The 14,296-nt window shown below is 35.2% G+C and overlaps 1 protein-coding gene across 1 annotated transcript in view; it reads left to right on the plus strand.

Moving 5' to 3' along the window:
- The first annotated feature begins 10,512 nt into the window (after positions 1 to 10,512).
- LOC108752339 (semaphorin-5B) overlaps positions 10,513 to 14,296 on the plus strand; it is a 109,716-nt gene continuing 105,932 nt past the window's right edge. The window contains exon 1 of the mRNA XM_018493123.1: positions 10,513 to 10,813. The gene's annotated coding sequence lies outside the window, so the exon portion shown is untranslated. The remainder of the gene's footprint in view (positions 10,814 to 14,296) is intronic.

Below are 14,296 nucleotides of genomic sequence, written 5' to 3' on the forward strand. Positions count from 1 at the left end.
ATATATAGATATTCTGATCCGTGTACGATTAATAATTCTTAACGCGCGCAATTAATTAATTACTGCAATTAGTGTAAATGTATCGAGGCAACGGCTATTCATCAATGCCCGTATTTTCACAGTTTAATCATTTGAGATAAAATTTGAAACATGAGGAATTATAAATTTTATAAATCATCCACCTGTAAATATCGCGGATAAATTCGATTATTTCGACGAATTGAAATTGTACGCAATTGTATTTGAATCGAGGGAGCAAGAATAACACACGAATCTGGAATAATTTGGATAATGGGAAACCGTGGTATACATACATTGCTCGTTTGTAAATAAAACGTGAATTTCGCAGAATTTGAAATGTTTGAAATATATTGTGAACGTGTGTAAATTGGTATTCAAAGGGCGGAAGGTCCGCGCAAGTACAGAGATGAAGCACAGAGCGGATGAACGTTGCTGCAACTATACGTACGTGAAGTTGGCTGCGATTGCAATTTATCCATTACGCCATATTGCATAGGAGATCGCGAGTCGCAGTTTCGTGCTCTAGTACCCTTTCCGTGTTATTCTTTCGTTTCAATAAAGTGCGAGTCGCGTGTGACTAATATTGGGAGTGCCAGACAAAGTGTCGCGCAATTGCCACGTTCTGAGAATTAGTTCGCACGTAATTAATCATGTTTCACGAGTGAATGTGTGAGTAATTCATAACGGAATGACGCAGAGAAAAAAAGGAAGCTGGGGAGGCATCGGACGTCAGCGAAGCAACCCAGGAGTGAGTAATTTGTTATCTATGTATAATTATTTCTATTTTCTCTCTCTCTCTCTCTCTCTCTCTCTCTCTCTCTCTCTCTCTCTCCATTTGTTCAGAATTAATCAGTTAGTATAATCCATGTTTTCCTATTGTCTTATTTATTGAACAGCATCTTTTTAATTTTTTTCTCCATATGTATAAAAAAAATTGAAAAAATGTCCCATACGGAGTATTTATATAAAGAAAAAAAAATATTGTTCTATAAATAGAACGGAGAAAGAATGAGTTAATATTTAAATCGTATATATGTAAGTAATTTAAGAAGTAAAGGAAACATTCTTTTGTATTATAAAATTTGATGAAAGCTAATAGCTCGAAAAGAAAAAGAATTCTTTTGGAAATTATATATTTTAATTTTATTAAATATCTCTTAAGAGTAATGAATAAATTCAATGTGAGCAAGATATCTTATCTTTTGAAATAATAAATAAAGTTATTATAGATGGTGATTTAATTTGGATCTATTTATATTTTACAGATCAATATAGGATTACATTTTTGCTTGTACACATTGTACCGGTGAGTGTCAAATTATCTTCTATATTCTGAAGAAATAAATTTGTAAATATTATAGATAATCTAATATTTTATTTAATATAATTACATAATATTAATACATATAATATACAGCGATTAAAAGTTTATTATCAACAATTAAAAGATACAACAATAGTTATGCAACTTGCGCGCTTGTGTGAAATTTATTTCAAATAATACGGAATGAGAACGCGAATGAGAAAGTTTCTCTGCGATGTATATTAACGCACGCGATTAAATAAAATCTACATGTAAAAATTAAATTTTTCTATTAGTAATTAACTTGTCAGTATTAGCTAATTAGTGTAACGTTTATAGCACATAAAAGATCAAGAGGCAAAATTGGTCGAGCAATAAGGATTTCACCTAAACTGTAAAAATCAATATATGATAGATCGGTACGCGTGAAATTTGATACGACTTGCTAACTTTAATCGCTCATATGAAAATTGTAGCGATCCCAACATATTAAGAAATGTTTTTCAATTAATTTTCAGACCAAATATTAAAATATTGCACGGTGCTTGAGCATTCACGTCGTCATTCGTAGAATCGTAACTTCACCGCGACTTAATTGCCACGTCCATGCGAATAAGGGATCACTTCTGTGTGTCTGTATCATCGGAATCTGTAATCACCAAGGTTATACCGATTCTAATCTCCGGCTTACGTACAAATCATTACATGATATGTTGTTTTAATCGTGTGTCACATGCTTGCTGCGCTCTAATCGTTCCTAAACATCGTCGCATAGGGTAACAAGATGCACGTCGTGAAGCCGATTAAGATTAAGCTCATAAGAGGATCTGACGGAGGCAGTCGTAAGAAAAAGTACGGGCGATTTATTTCGGACGGACATCAGTTATTTCGCTTGCCACGCTTGGGCTCGTGCGTTTGCTTTTTTCTCTTTATCTTTTTTCTTCAAATCATAAAGTTGCAATACACTGGATGCCCCAAGTCGGTTTTAGATAATTCCCATTCGTCTTATTTTAAAAGTTAACACGTGAGATAATTGAATATTATCTAATTTTACGGGTTTTAATTATATTGTTTACACATTTATTCGTGATCAAATGGTAATTGCGATAAAAGTGATTATCATAGCTAAGCCCAATAATTTTACTGTGATGAAATTTGCTGTGTAAAAGTAGATAAGAAAAAAGGTGAGATTAGTCCCGCAGAGATAAATCGTGATTAATGATATAAGAGATAATCTGTTTATGCAACGCGCATTAACGATATTGAGGAAGTTCCGTCATCGATTCATTGAATTTGCAAAAGACTTCAATACAAAATGCACGTTTAAATCATCACTCTTGAAGAGTGATGCGCTTGATTCTTTCAATATACTTTTTGCACATACATTTATTACGCTCTTTTCCTGTGTCCACATGTATGATGCCGCAAGATGATGACTCGCAAGACTGCCGTCTGATCAATCTGCAGTAGTACGAAATTCGTCCTCACCCTCACTCAAGACGTGTAAAATGAATTCCTAAGAAAATTACTTCCAATGAAAGGGAAACGGAGACTCTAATCATTTACTCATCCATCACTATCGATATTTTTACTTTACATCCTCATTATGTGCGATCCGCAATTGCGAGCTGCATCATCTTGCCAACACGTGCTCATTCTCGTTTTATGCTACTTGCATTACATCCTTGTTGAGAAAAAAATTATTTTAATAAAATTCATTAACATTTAATTTGTGACGTTAAATTAATTGAAGTATGAAAACATTGTTTCATAAGAAGATACATCAAAAATTATAAATGCAAAAATTTTAATGCACATAAAACATATCGTTTCCTTACTTCAAAAGTAACACAATTTAATAATTAAGTTTTTGAAAGAAGAAAATTATTTTTTTCAACTTAACAGAAAATTATTGACTAGTTAAATAATAATATTAGCAAAAAATATCTATTCTTAGAAACATGAAATATCGTTTTTGTTATTTTTCATAATTATTAAAAAAAATATCCTTTTTAAATTGTAATATTTGATTTCGATATTCTTACTAAACTTATAATAAATCTGAAATAATTCATTAAAAAATTTATTAAAATTTTATCATCAGAACTGATGTCTTAACTCTAAATTTTCCCTGTAGAAGACTCTTTTTATTTACACAGACAACTCAAAATGTGTCACTCTTGTAGAAGGTTTATTATGATCTCTTTGATAATTATAATTTTAAGATTAAAATAAGTGTTATTTGATAGATTATGGAGTAAAATTAGTTTACTTTTGATAGAAAGTAATTTTTACCTGACTCATTTATGGTAATAATTCAAAAATCACATTTTCTGAATTATGTATTTTAAAGTAGAGAAACGATATGTTTTTTACATATTAATATATCTGGCGTTTAATGGCGAGATGAAATTTAAAAAATGCGAAATTATGTTATAATATTTAAAATGTTATCTTTATTAAGTTATCTTTAAATTTTTTTCTGAGAAGAAAAACTTTTTTTGACTTATCGAACTGTTGCAAGTAAAATTAGAGAAAATTATACGAATTTTATTTAACTTTATATATGACATACATAAAAAATTGTTCTCTTCCCGCTCTTTCCATATCTTTTAAAATAAATTGACGTGTTACGTGTTTTCGAAATTTCGAGTTGGCTCAGACGGGCTTTTGTTCGAGGATTACGAGTCGGCGCCTTAATTGTGCTGATTCGATTTCACGTTCAGGCTACTTTCGCCGAGGTACCGAAAACGTTGTATCGGCTTCCTTTTTTCGCCATCTTCGTCCTTGCGGACGCGGCCTTCCCTGTAATTATTTCCCTCTCCTCCCCTCGTTGTTTCGTTCCTTTTTCTCCAACATCTTTAAACGGACACTATCCGCGTCTCGCGGAGGCTAATAGATTTGAAGATACTCCGCACCATAGCTCTTAGCGGATATTAATCTTCATTACGAGGCTGTCTCCGACATGAGCAATATTCCTGAATCAGCCGTAAGATATTAATCTAATCATTTTGCAATACTACCTAGCGATTACCTTCAATCAAATTTGAGTGCACTGTTATACACTAATGTGACATCATTCTGTCTGCATTCAATCATTCTGACTTACCAGAATTATTCAAGAGCAAGAATGACGTGCACCGATCGTTTAGTAAAGTGATATTTCATGCAGCATTATGCTAACCACTATCTTCATCCGTGGCTTCTCGTTTTTCGATTTTCCACATCGCCACGTCGTTTCACTTATAGGCTACGAGCCTCGTAGATGCAATAGATATTATTGTAAAGATGGATTGCTGTTAGAATTATTACGAGAATTAGCGGAGTTAGAAATTGGAGTCTCAGTAAAATCATCGCTGTTAAGATGGTGAGGTGAAATCGTCGTTGTTGTCAAAAGCCATCGGCAAAGTTTATCTATATATTGGACCGTCAAGCAGCGTGATTTCATGTATTCGCTCGTCGACGTTCGTTACGTGCCTGTGTCAGGACGGAGTATGGTTTGCCGATAAGAGGCCGTAAGGTCATCTCTCACTGTGAGACGCTTAATATGGGAAGCGCAATAATAACCGGCTTTCGAGATGTACACCGGTGCAGTGGCATGAAAGGGGACTTGGAGATAATCGCGCTTGCAATGTGCTCCGTTTCACGTACTAATTGTCCATTTGATCTCAGCTCTTTATTCCTATCGCAGTTACATAACAGGATCTGTGAATTATTAAGCGAATGTCATTAAATAAGGGATATTAATTCTAAGACCATAGCGCATTATAATCCTTTATTATATAGATTTTTGTATAATAATACGATATGTACAAAATCCTAAAATTATAACATATTATACGTTATTGTATATTTTTCATTTTATATTAAGAGATTTTTAAAAAAAATCAAGAGATTTTTTAAATAATATTTTTTTTTGTATCTTCTTTTACTCTGCAAATTCGTACAAGTTATTAGTTACTCATTATTCATTTGAAATTGATTAGATAATTAAATGTTAATTTTATTTTGACAATAATTTGTTGAGATAATTGACAATTTTATTTTAATAATACAGAATCTCATGTGATAAAAGATTTCTCACGACTATTACTACTTGCGAATTGCAAGCACGATCAATGCGAACAACGACCCGCATTATTTGAATGACACTCGATGAGACATTTAAACCTCCACTTTGTTCCTCTTGCATCACCTCTCTAAAATTTCACAATGCTAATGACCATATTGTAAACAAAATCGAAGAATCCTCTTACCTTTGACTGTCAAAGCGTAATTTTTCACCAAGAATCTCTCCTTGAGAGAGAGGCTCATACTCTCTGACGCTAAAAATTGGATTACAAAGAAATTGAACAAGCGACTTGCAAGGAAATGCATAAAAACGATAGCCCCCTCCCCCTTCGTCCCAATTGATCGCGAGCATCCTAGTCAGCAATCAACGTATATTATGCGAATGCAAAAAACGCGTCAGTTATTATGAAGCCGCAATAAAGAGATCTAGTGTAGTTCATTTTAGCACTTTATGTTAGATTGAATGTATCCGCCAATCGAAAATTACGATGCCTCCTGCGAAGCGTTATATTAGACAAGGTTGTCGAATGCCGTTCTGCAGAGTTTCCTTTAGATCCGAATAATTACGTGCGAGGAAGCTCCTAATTGATTCGTCGCGGAATAAGCCTCAGCACGAAGAAGGCGTATAAGGCGCATCCCATGGGACGTGATTGCAATTTACGCCTGGAGAGAAAGTAGATCAATAGCGTTGCGTTCAATGTACACTTTTCAGCCTCGCGGGATTCCAACCGCAAAGCCGTATGTGTACGCACATTTCCCATCCGGATTAAAATCGATTATACGTTTTTCCTCGTCTTTTTGTTGATCATTAAAAATTGAGTGACTTTTATGTCGCGTCTTTTCGACTTTTATATCGCATATACAAAACTTTGAAAGAGTTTGGATTAATATTTAAAGAAGCTATTCTATTTTCTTTGAAAGGCGGTAGAGGACTGGCATCTCGTTCAAATTATAACATAAGGGCACGTATTGTGGACTTGTTCGGAATTATTCCGTTTTCCCTAAAAAAAAAATACAATAAAAATCTAGAAAATAAGAGAATTGAATAATTCCGTTCAGAATCCATTTCGAATAATACTATAATACTAAGGTCTGTTTTTTGTGACTAAACTAATATACACTTTTGGAATTGAAAATGAGATATTAAGTATATGTTTAATATTTGGCAAAAGCAAGAAAGAGAGATTTCTAGCACAGAGTCTCGTGCAGGAATAAAAAAATGCCTACAGTGAACACTCATACTTATACTGGAAAAAAAGTTACTAAATTTTAGTAAATATTTGTTTCAATAGTACCAATGAAATATTTACTAAATGTAAACACATTTATTTATTTTATTTAAGCATAACTGTTTTATTTTGAGTAATTACCTATTTACTAAGTACTTATTTCGTTAGTACTATTGAAACAAATATTTATTAAAATTCAGCACATTTTTTTTCCAGTGTAGTGCAAATGTATCTGCAAGTCGTGCAGTATGTACATTCACACGTTTCTGCAGTATTTTTCTGCAGTGATGTTCGAAGTGCTTCCGACCAGCGAGATAGAGCCATAAAACCCTGGAAAAAATAACGTAACTACCAGGCAAGCACTTGACACTGGGGGTTTATACGCGTTACTCTCGATAGAAGTGCATCTGGACGGAGCCGCATCGAAGGGAGGGCCGGCTCGAGGTGGTCTCGCGAGGGGAAAAGAGCAGGATGTAGGAGGATGTTGTTGTTGACCCATGGGGCAGGAACAGGTTTCGAATTCGGATTATGCCGACCCGAAACCGCTTCTCCGTACAACACAGCCGTTCTCCTTACGATCGTTCCTCGCGTACAAGTCACGTCGAAGTGTGTGCGTGTGTGCATCGACCCCCCACGCAATCCTATAGTAAAAGCGTTCCTCCAGCTCCGATTCTCCTTCTTCGTCCTTGAGACTTCCTCTCCCGTCGCTGTTCCCCTCGAGGTAACTCACGCGAGAGCGGCTACGTTGAAGTGCCTCCAGAGAGAGAGAGAGAGAGAGAGAGAGAGAGAGAGAGAGAGAGAGAGCCTCTCTCGATAATATATATTCACCTTCGACTCGACCAGAGCGGGAGCAGGTAGCGGGGAACCTAGATCGTAAACGCGTAATCATCCTGTTCTCAAAATAAGACGCATAAGGGTAAGATCCGAGAAAAGGATGAAGAAAGATGTAAAGAGGAAAAGAGAAGTTTTCTCTCTATCTCTCTCTCCTCTCCCTCTTTCTCTCCCTCTTTCCCTCTCTTCTCCTCTCTTGATGGGGTCCAGTTTGAACTGACTCAAGTTCGCGGAGGGTTATCGTCCTTGAGGCGAGTCTTGGGACGGGACGTACTCCGTCACGGATGACAGGTCCCTTATCCCTTGGTTGCTTATCTTGCTCCTGTTTACCGACGGCAAGAAGATAGCAGAGGAAAGGCGCGACGATTTCTTGAGCGCGGTGTTCAACCGAGAAACAATTTTCCGCGTGACAGTTACGAATTATAGGAATAAGAAAAATAATGATATTTTATATTTTTTGACGTTTTCTTTTACAATTTTGAAAGATTTTTCCGGTTCTTCGGTATTAAATTTTTAGAGAATCTCACTATAAGTTATAACAGCAATAGGAGGCTCTTTTCTCTATTAATATGACTCTTATATTTTTATTTTTAATTTTTGTTTAACCTATTTTTTTGTTAAACTTATTTTTTATTACTAGAAGAAAATATTTATTTACTTTTGACGAGTTAAAAATTGTACTTGTAATTTTATTTTCTCTTATTTACCATATATTATTTTAAGAGCTCTTTACATGTATAGTTGCATTACGTATGAAATTCGTGCCGAGAAGTTCTCGCGGTTAATTATCCAGCATTTGTCGCAGATGCATATCATTGAAAAATGCATTTTATGTAATATGCAGCGATTTGTAACTCCAATCGATATTCACTGCAGGTATCGCTTTCTAAAATATATTCAGAGTATTTTGACATTTTTTTTGCGAGACATTTCTAAACGTGCTTTCAGTAGCTCGAACAATACAAAATATTTAATAACAAAAAATATTTAATAACAGTCCGTTTCATAACAAGCGAAATATTTCCTGAATAAAAAAAAATCGAGCGTCTCTTTCTATTGAAGAATTCCGTTTTATTTTGCATACAACTGTTTTCGTTATGGAATAAAGTTATACACAATTTCAAATAGTGTAGAGCTCTAAATAAAATAAAATTTACATCCAATTTTCTATATTCCGGTTTGATAACCCTGACATATGGAGGGCAAGGAGTAAAATTTTTCAAAAGAAAAAAATCAAACTTGGTCTTCGAAAATTGAATTCAAATCTCATATTTCATTTAGAATTGTATATTTTCAAAATTGTACCACCTTATTCTATTTAATGTTTACGAATATAAAGTATGTTTAGAATGACTGAATGTTACAAATGCACGAATATCTCATGTAATCGCGCAAAAAACGCATAATCGTGATTCTAGCGCGGTGATTGAAGCAAAGCCGCGGCAAAGTAACGAGCAGATGTCAATTCCCAGCGTCGTTAATAAAGCGAGGCTCTCTTAATACGGGCTACGAAGCACAACTACGAGAGCATGCATAGAGGATGAGAAAAGAGCTAGCTGGTTCTCAGCCCGTACTCTGAATCGCACTTCAAGGGGTCCTTCGTTCTATTGCTCGACGACGACGCTACTTCTGTGACGCGTACGCACTTCAGGTACACGTCCGTACCCGCGGCGAGTTTCTAACGGTGCCCCGCGTATGTACACATTAGAAATTGTTTACGATTATTACGCGTAGGGATCTCCCGCGGTGCAAATGTAACTTCAAGCGACAAGGATTTTTAAACTAACGAAGGACGTGCGAATGTGCGCCGCTTCCCTCTTCCTCGATCTCTGGAAATTGCATATCGATACCATTATAGTGAAGAATATTAATATGCTTTTTAATATATTTCTCCATATATAATGTAAATATATTATTTAAATTAGATTTATACATATATTGGATTGCCACGTAGACTTTTAATGGTATAACTCAAAGAGAAAACTATTTATTTACAAAATAATTTTATTGTATTTTTAAAATCTTTTTCTCACATCGTGAATGCATATTTAATTTTTCTACACTAAAAAACGATTTTGCTGAAGTATCTAAAAATTTAACTATAGATACAAATTAAAAAATAATTTTTTATTGAATCATTAGAATAGAATTTTAAACTCAAGTATAATGAGCGATGCTGCAAAAAATTGAATATTCCAGCAACCAACTTGAGTATTCTATATAAATATTTGATAGTTCAACAAAATTATTTTCAAATTTGTACCTAGTTAAATCTTTAGAGACACTTTAGCCATACACTTTTTTCCGCGTACATTACTTTACATTTATGTATTCTTTAATTCCTGTCAGAAACAACGGAGATGAAAAAAGTGATGCGCGCTATTTATTTCCCTACAACTTCAATCTAACGCGCACAAATAAAAAGATGTTGCTTTTTTATTTTCCAATTATCTCGGTTCCTCCTTCTCGTTTTCTTTTTGTTCTCTTCCTCTTCTCGATTACAAATTTTTGATAATCGTAATATAACGTCTCAGAACGAAAGATTCTATTCCATATTTTAGACGCGTTCGAGGAGACATTATTAGCGCTACTTGTGTCATTCTATCCTTCTTCTATGTTTAATAAACAACGAAGATAGAATGACAGAAGTAGCGCTAATAGCGTTTCTCCCCGAACGCATCATTTAGCTACACGAATGTCTTCTCTTTTTTACTTAATACATTGTTAGTCTGTTCCGTTCATTAAATTATATTGCCTTTTCATTTTTTATTACTTCACGGTTCTCTCTCTTTTCTTGAGCCCCAGGAGAGTTTAACTCCCGGACAACAACGCTTCGCAAGCGTCTCAATCTCGAGAATCGCTGCGTCGACTGGCGCCAACTTAGCGGCGAACTTTCGAACTGGCTTCCACCACCGCTCGTCGCCACTCTGCTTCGCGAGAGAAAGAGAGAGAGAGGAAAGGCGACCGACGCGTGGAGCTAAAGCCGCGTCGTCGGCGTCGTACGAGTCTCTCGCGTTCAGTCGGCGTTTAGCTGCCAAGGCTTCGCTCAACTGTGATTCGATTCGATTCGTTTCGTTTCGTTTCTTTCGTCGCGTCGCGCCGCGCGATCGTACATAAACAAAAATCGCAGGCGCGTCAGTGTGTAATCCGTCCGTTCGTCGCGTAAATTCAGTCGATCGTAAAGTCTTCTTTGTGAATATTCGAATGCACGTTTTGAGACAGTGACTTGATGGTGCGGCGCGAATATCATTCACGCGACTTGACAGGACACTCAGTTGTGCATCGAGTACCGGAAATCAGCGCTGCCATGGAGCCGCGGGATTGCTGATTGACCGGATCTCTCTCAGTTTCGGCACCGGTGAGTAAACCCTTAATGACACTTGGATTGACAGCGCACAACCCTCGATCGTCTCGATTGTCAGCGCAGCTTCTGCTGTAGGCTGCTTATTTTTTTCTTTTTTTCTACTGGGACGATGATTTCGATTGAGATTAATGAAGTGACGTCCGTCGCGCACGTGCGATCCGCGTCGAGTGTCAGAGCTTCGTGCTCTAATTTCCCGCGCATCCCTCGGGCGGCCATGATTCGTTGTTTGTTTTGATGAACGTAATCGTCACGAATTTAGGCGTGCGACCGTTTGCTTCACGAATTAATCTCGAGATTCGAAGTCACAGCTTTTTTTTTTTTAAAGTGCAGCAAATCCAAACGGTACAGGTCTGCTTTCTGTGGCTGAACTAGTGTACACTTTCGATAATTAAAGTGTACACTTTTTGGTATTAAAGTGAGATATGTATTTGATATTTGAAAGCGAGAAAGAGAATTCTAGTACAGTCTAGTGCAGGAACAGAAAACGGATTACTTGTATTGCATGTACTGATAGCGAGTATTATGGTAATTAACACTTTTTTTATGGCTAACGTATTACACTTCCACTCAGTCTTTACATATAACCGTTTTATTTATGAACGTGAGTCACATTTACATTGTAAATCAAGCTTATACTGTAATTGGTATTCCCACTGGAACGATGTAGTATTTTTTCTTGACACCTATTGACATTATTCTCGAGAAATACCTATATTTAATCGTAAATATATATACAATGAGAGTAAAAAGTATTCGTACAAGGAAATTTGTTATACAAAAAAGTCTTATTTGTAAAAAATAAACATTAATTAGCAATTTAATACAATGAATACATTCTGTTCTACATAAACAAACAAGCTTCGCGTGTACTTCTGATTTTAGAAGCTAAATTTGTACGAATACTTTTTGAGCATTTAATACAATTTTTTATTTTCGCTTATTGTTCAGATGATATCTTGTATAATTAATACACATCATTTTGGTATATATAATTTTAAGAAACATACAGTCTATTTTATTCTTTATGAATAAATTGTTAATTATCCAACAAGAAATGATCGTTAATCGACGTCGAATCGGCGTTAAATTGGTGAATCAATTGAAATCATTGAATTTATATCGATTCGACATCGATTCGATGACTCATTTCTCGCTGGATAATATTTACTTTTTAAAAATAAAGTTTTTCTAAAAAATATTTCCTCTGTACGAATATTTTTTCGCACTTACCGTATGTATAGATATTAATAACACAGTTGATATTAATATTTTGTTAATTTTATAATATTAATATTTTACTACAAAATCGCAATGTTCTTGCTATTAACAATGATGTTATTGACATTTTGCCGCGCAATCTGAAATAGCATTATTTAACATCACTTAGCTTTATTACAATTTTATGCATCTCATTGAAACCTTTACGTTTGCAATACTTTTATATCCGCTTTTATATTAAATACATTCAAGTATGCATGAATGTTAACGTCGAGAAACGAGAAAGAAAAGAAATATCATTCCCATTTCTCATTCGCCCAAATATACGAGCCGTTTGTATTCCTTCGTCCATACCGTTTCTTGAGTAAACATTCGGGACGAGGGGTAGACCGTTTTTTTTTTTTTTTTACATAAGTCGTATCTTTCATTAGCGCTTTTACATTCTTCGACGCGTTACCGCGCACATCTCGCGCGGGAGATTCCGTCGTATACCGGGTATGCGGATTGTTACCGCGATACCACGAGAGAAAGAGAGAGAAATCGAATGGCTGCGACAATTCTAGCATTTAACGATTCAGTTAGTCCGATTCTCTCCTTCCTTCGGTCACTTTGTTTATACCGGCATATTAGAGTCGTCCGTTCTCTTTTTCTTTCTCTCTCTCTTTCGTTTCCTTGTCTCTTTTGCTTCAAATGGAGACCGGCCGCCTCCGGAGCGATACAAATCACGGACGGCGACAGAGGTCATAATCTCAAGAGCGGGAGAAGAGTCTGCTGAAACTAAGAGAAAGAAAGAGAGAGAGAGAGAACGAAATATATACGTATATTTTCTCTATGTGGTGATTAGCGCGATAGTAATAATTTCGCTGCAGTAAGGCATGCTTGATGTTGTGGTCGAACCGCTCTTCATGTCTTACCCATGTACACGTTTATGAAACACGCGGTATATGAGAGGATGCTCCCTCCTGAGCGCGATTCTACTCCCGAGTATTTGACGATCGAGGAGAACTCTGAATAAATAATAGTAGCATTATGACATTCTATCTTTTTTTTTTTTTTTTTTTTTTTCTAAAAATGCTCGTATCTTCCTCGTTATCGTTATGTAATGTGTCATAGAGGTACGTCATGATATTACGAAAGTTGAATTGTCGCCGAGACATAGAGATAAATTTTCATTGTAGTAAAATTAACAGTAGGAGAAGAGATGATTCATGAAACATCACGTATATCACTATACGATGATCAATTAAACTTTCGAGTGGGTGACGATTTAAAATACTTCAGAGCTACATCGAAATGTCAATTATAAATACGTACTATTGACTTGCTTCTTAGTCATTAATTTTACTAATTATTATATTATTTGTTCATTAACGAGATTTTCTCTAAAAATAATTTTAAATTAATATTCAACGCCATTATTTGAATTAATGACATTTAATTTTATCATCATCAATCTTCGATGAATATTTATCAAGAGTAGCGTTTGTTTCATTAAAGCAAACTATTTGAGAAATACTTATTGATACTTCGAGAGATTTTATCGATTTCTCTAAAAATCGACCTTTTTAAAATAAGATCAGAGATTACAACTCTCTTTTTCTCTGTGTAGTGCATATGTATTCTAATCCAGCCTAAAGGTTATACATAATTTGTTAAAAATAATATCCAGTGATGGTATTATTGGTACTATTGGTATTAAAATTTTTCGAAGCGTTTAAGAATCCATGATCCATAGTATAAAAATCTAATAATTTATGAGACGACGTAAGTCATTAATATTGTTAGGTATGAATAATATTGCGCGTTAGACATATAGTATACAGTGAAATTCTATTAATAACAATTGGTAGAAAACAAAGCAAGCATGTATAATTTAATAGACATATACACTTGCTTTGTTTTCTATCAATTGTTATTAATAGAATTTCACATACATCACGTATATAAACGTTGATCGAACGATATGAAGAATCGGGCGTCGTTCCCGAAGACGTAACCACTTCGCTTTTGTACGACCTATAAAAATTTATATAAAAGTATCCCGGGCACAGCACGACTCGTAAGGGCATGAATAATTTATTGAAGCGTGTCCCCTACGTTTCGTGCCTTCCGAGAAGAAAAGAAAGAGAGAAAGAGAAAGAAACGTTGTGTCGTTTACGATCAGAGGAAGGATTTGGTTCCCTCCCAAACCGAATCAACCCTTCGTTGAGTAACAACAGACGCAAATTCACGCAATCGTTAATTGATGTCATGGATTAT

The sequence above is a fragment of the Trachymyrmex septentrionalis genome, unplaced genomic scaffold, assembly GCF_001594115.1.
Source record: "Trachymyrmex septentrionalis isolate Tsep2-gDNA-1 unplaced genomic scaffold, Tsep1.0 scaffold6, whole genome shotgun sequence".
Taxonomy (NCBI): domain Eukaryota; kingdom Metazoa; phylum Arthropoda; class Insecta; order Hymenoptera; family Formicidae; genus Trachymyrmex; species Trachymyrmex septentrionalis.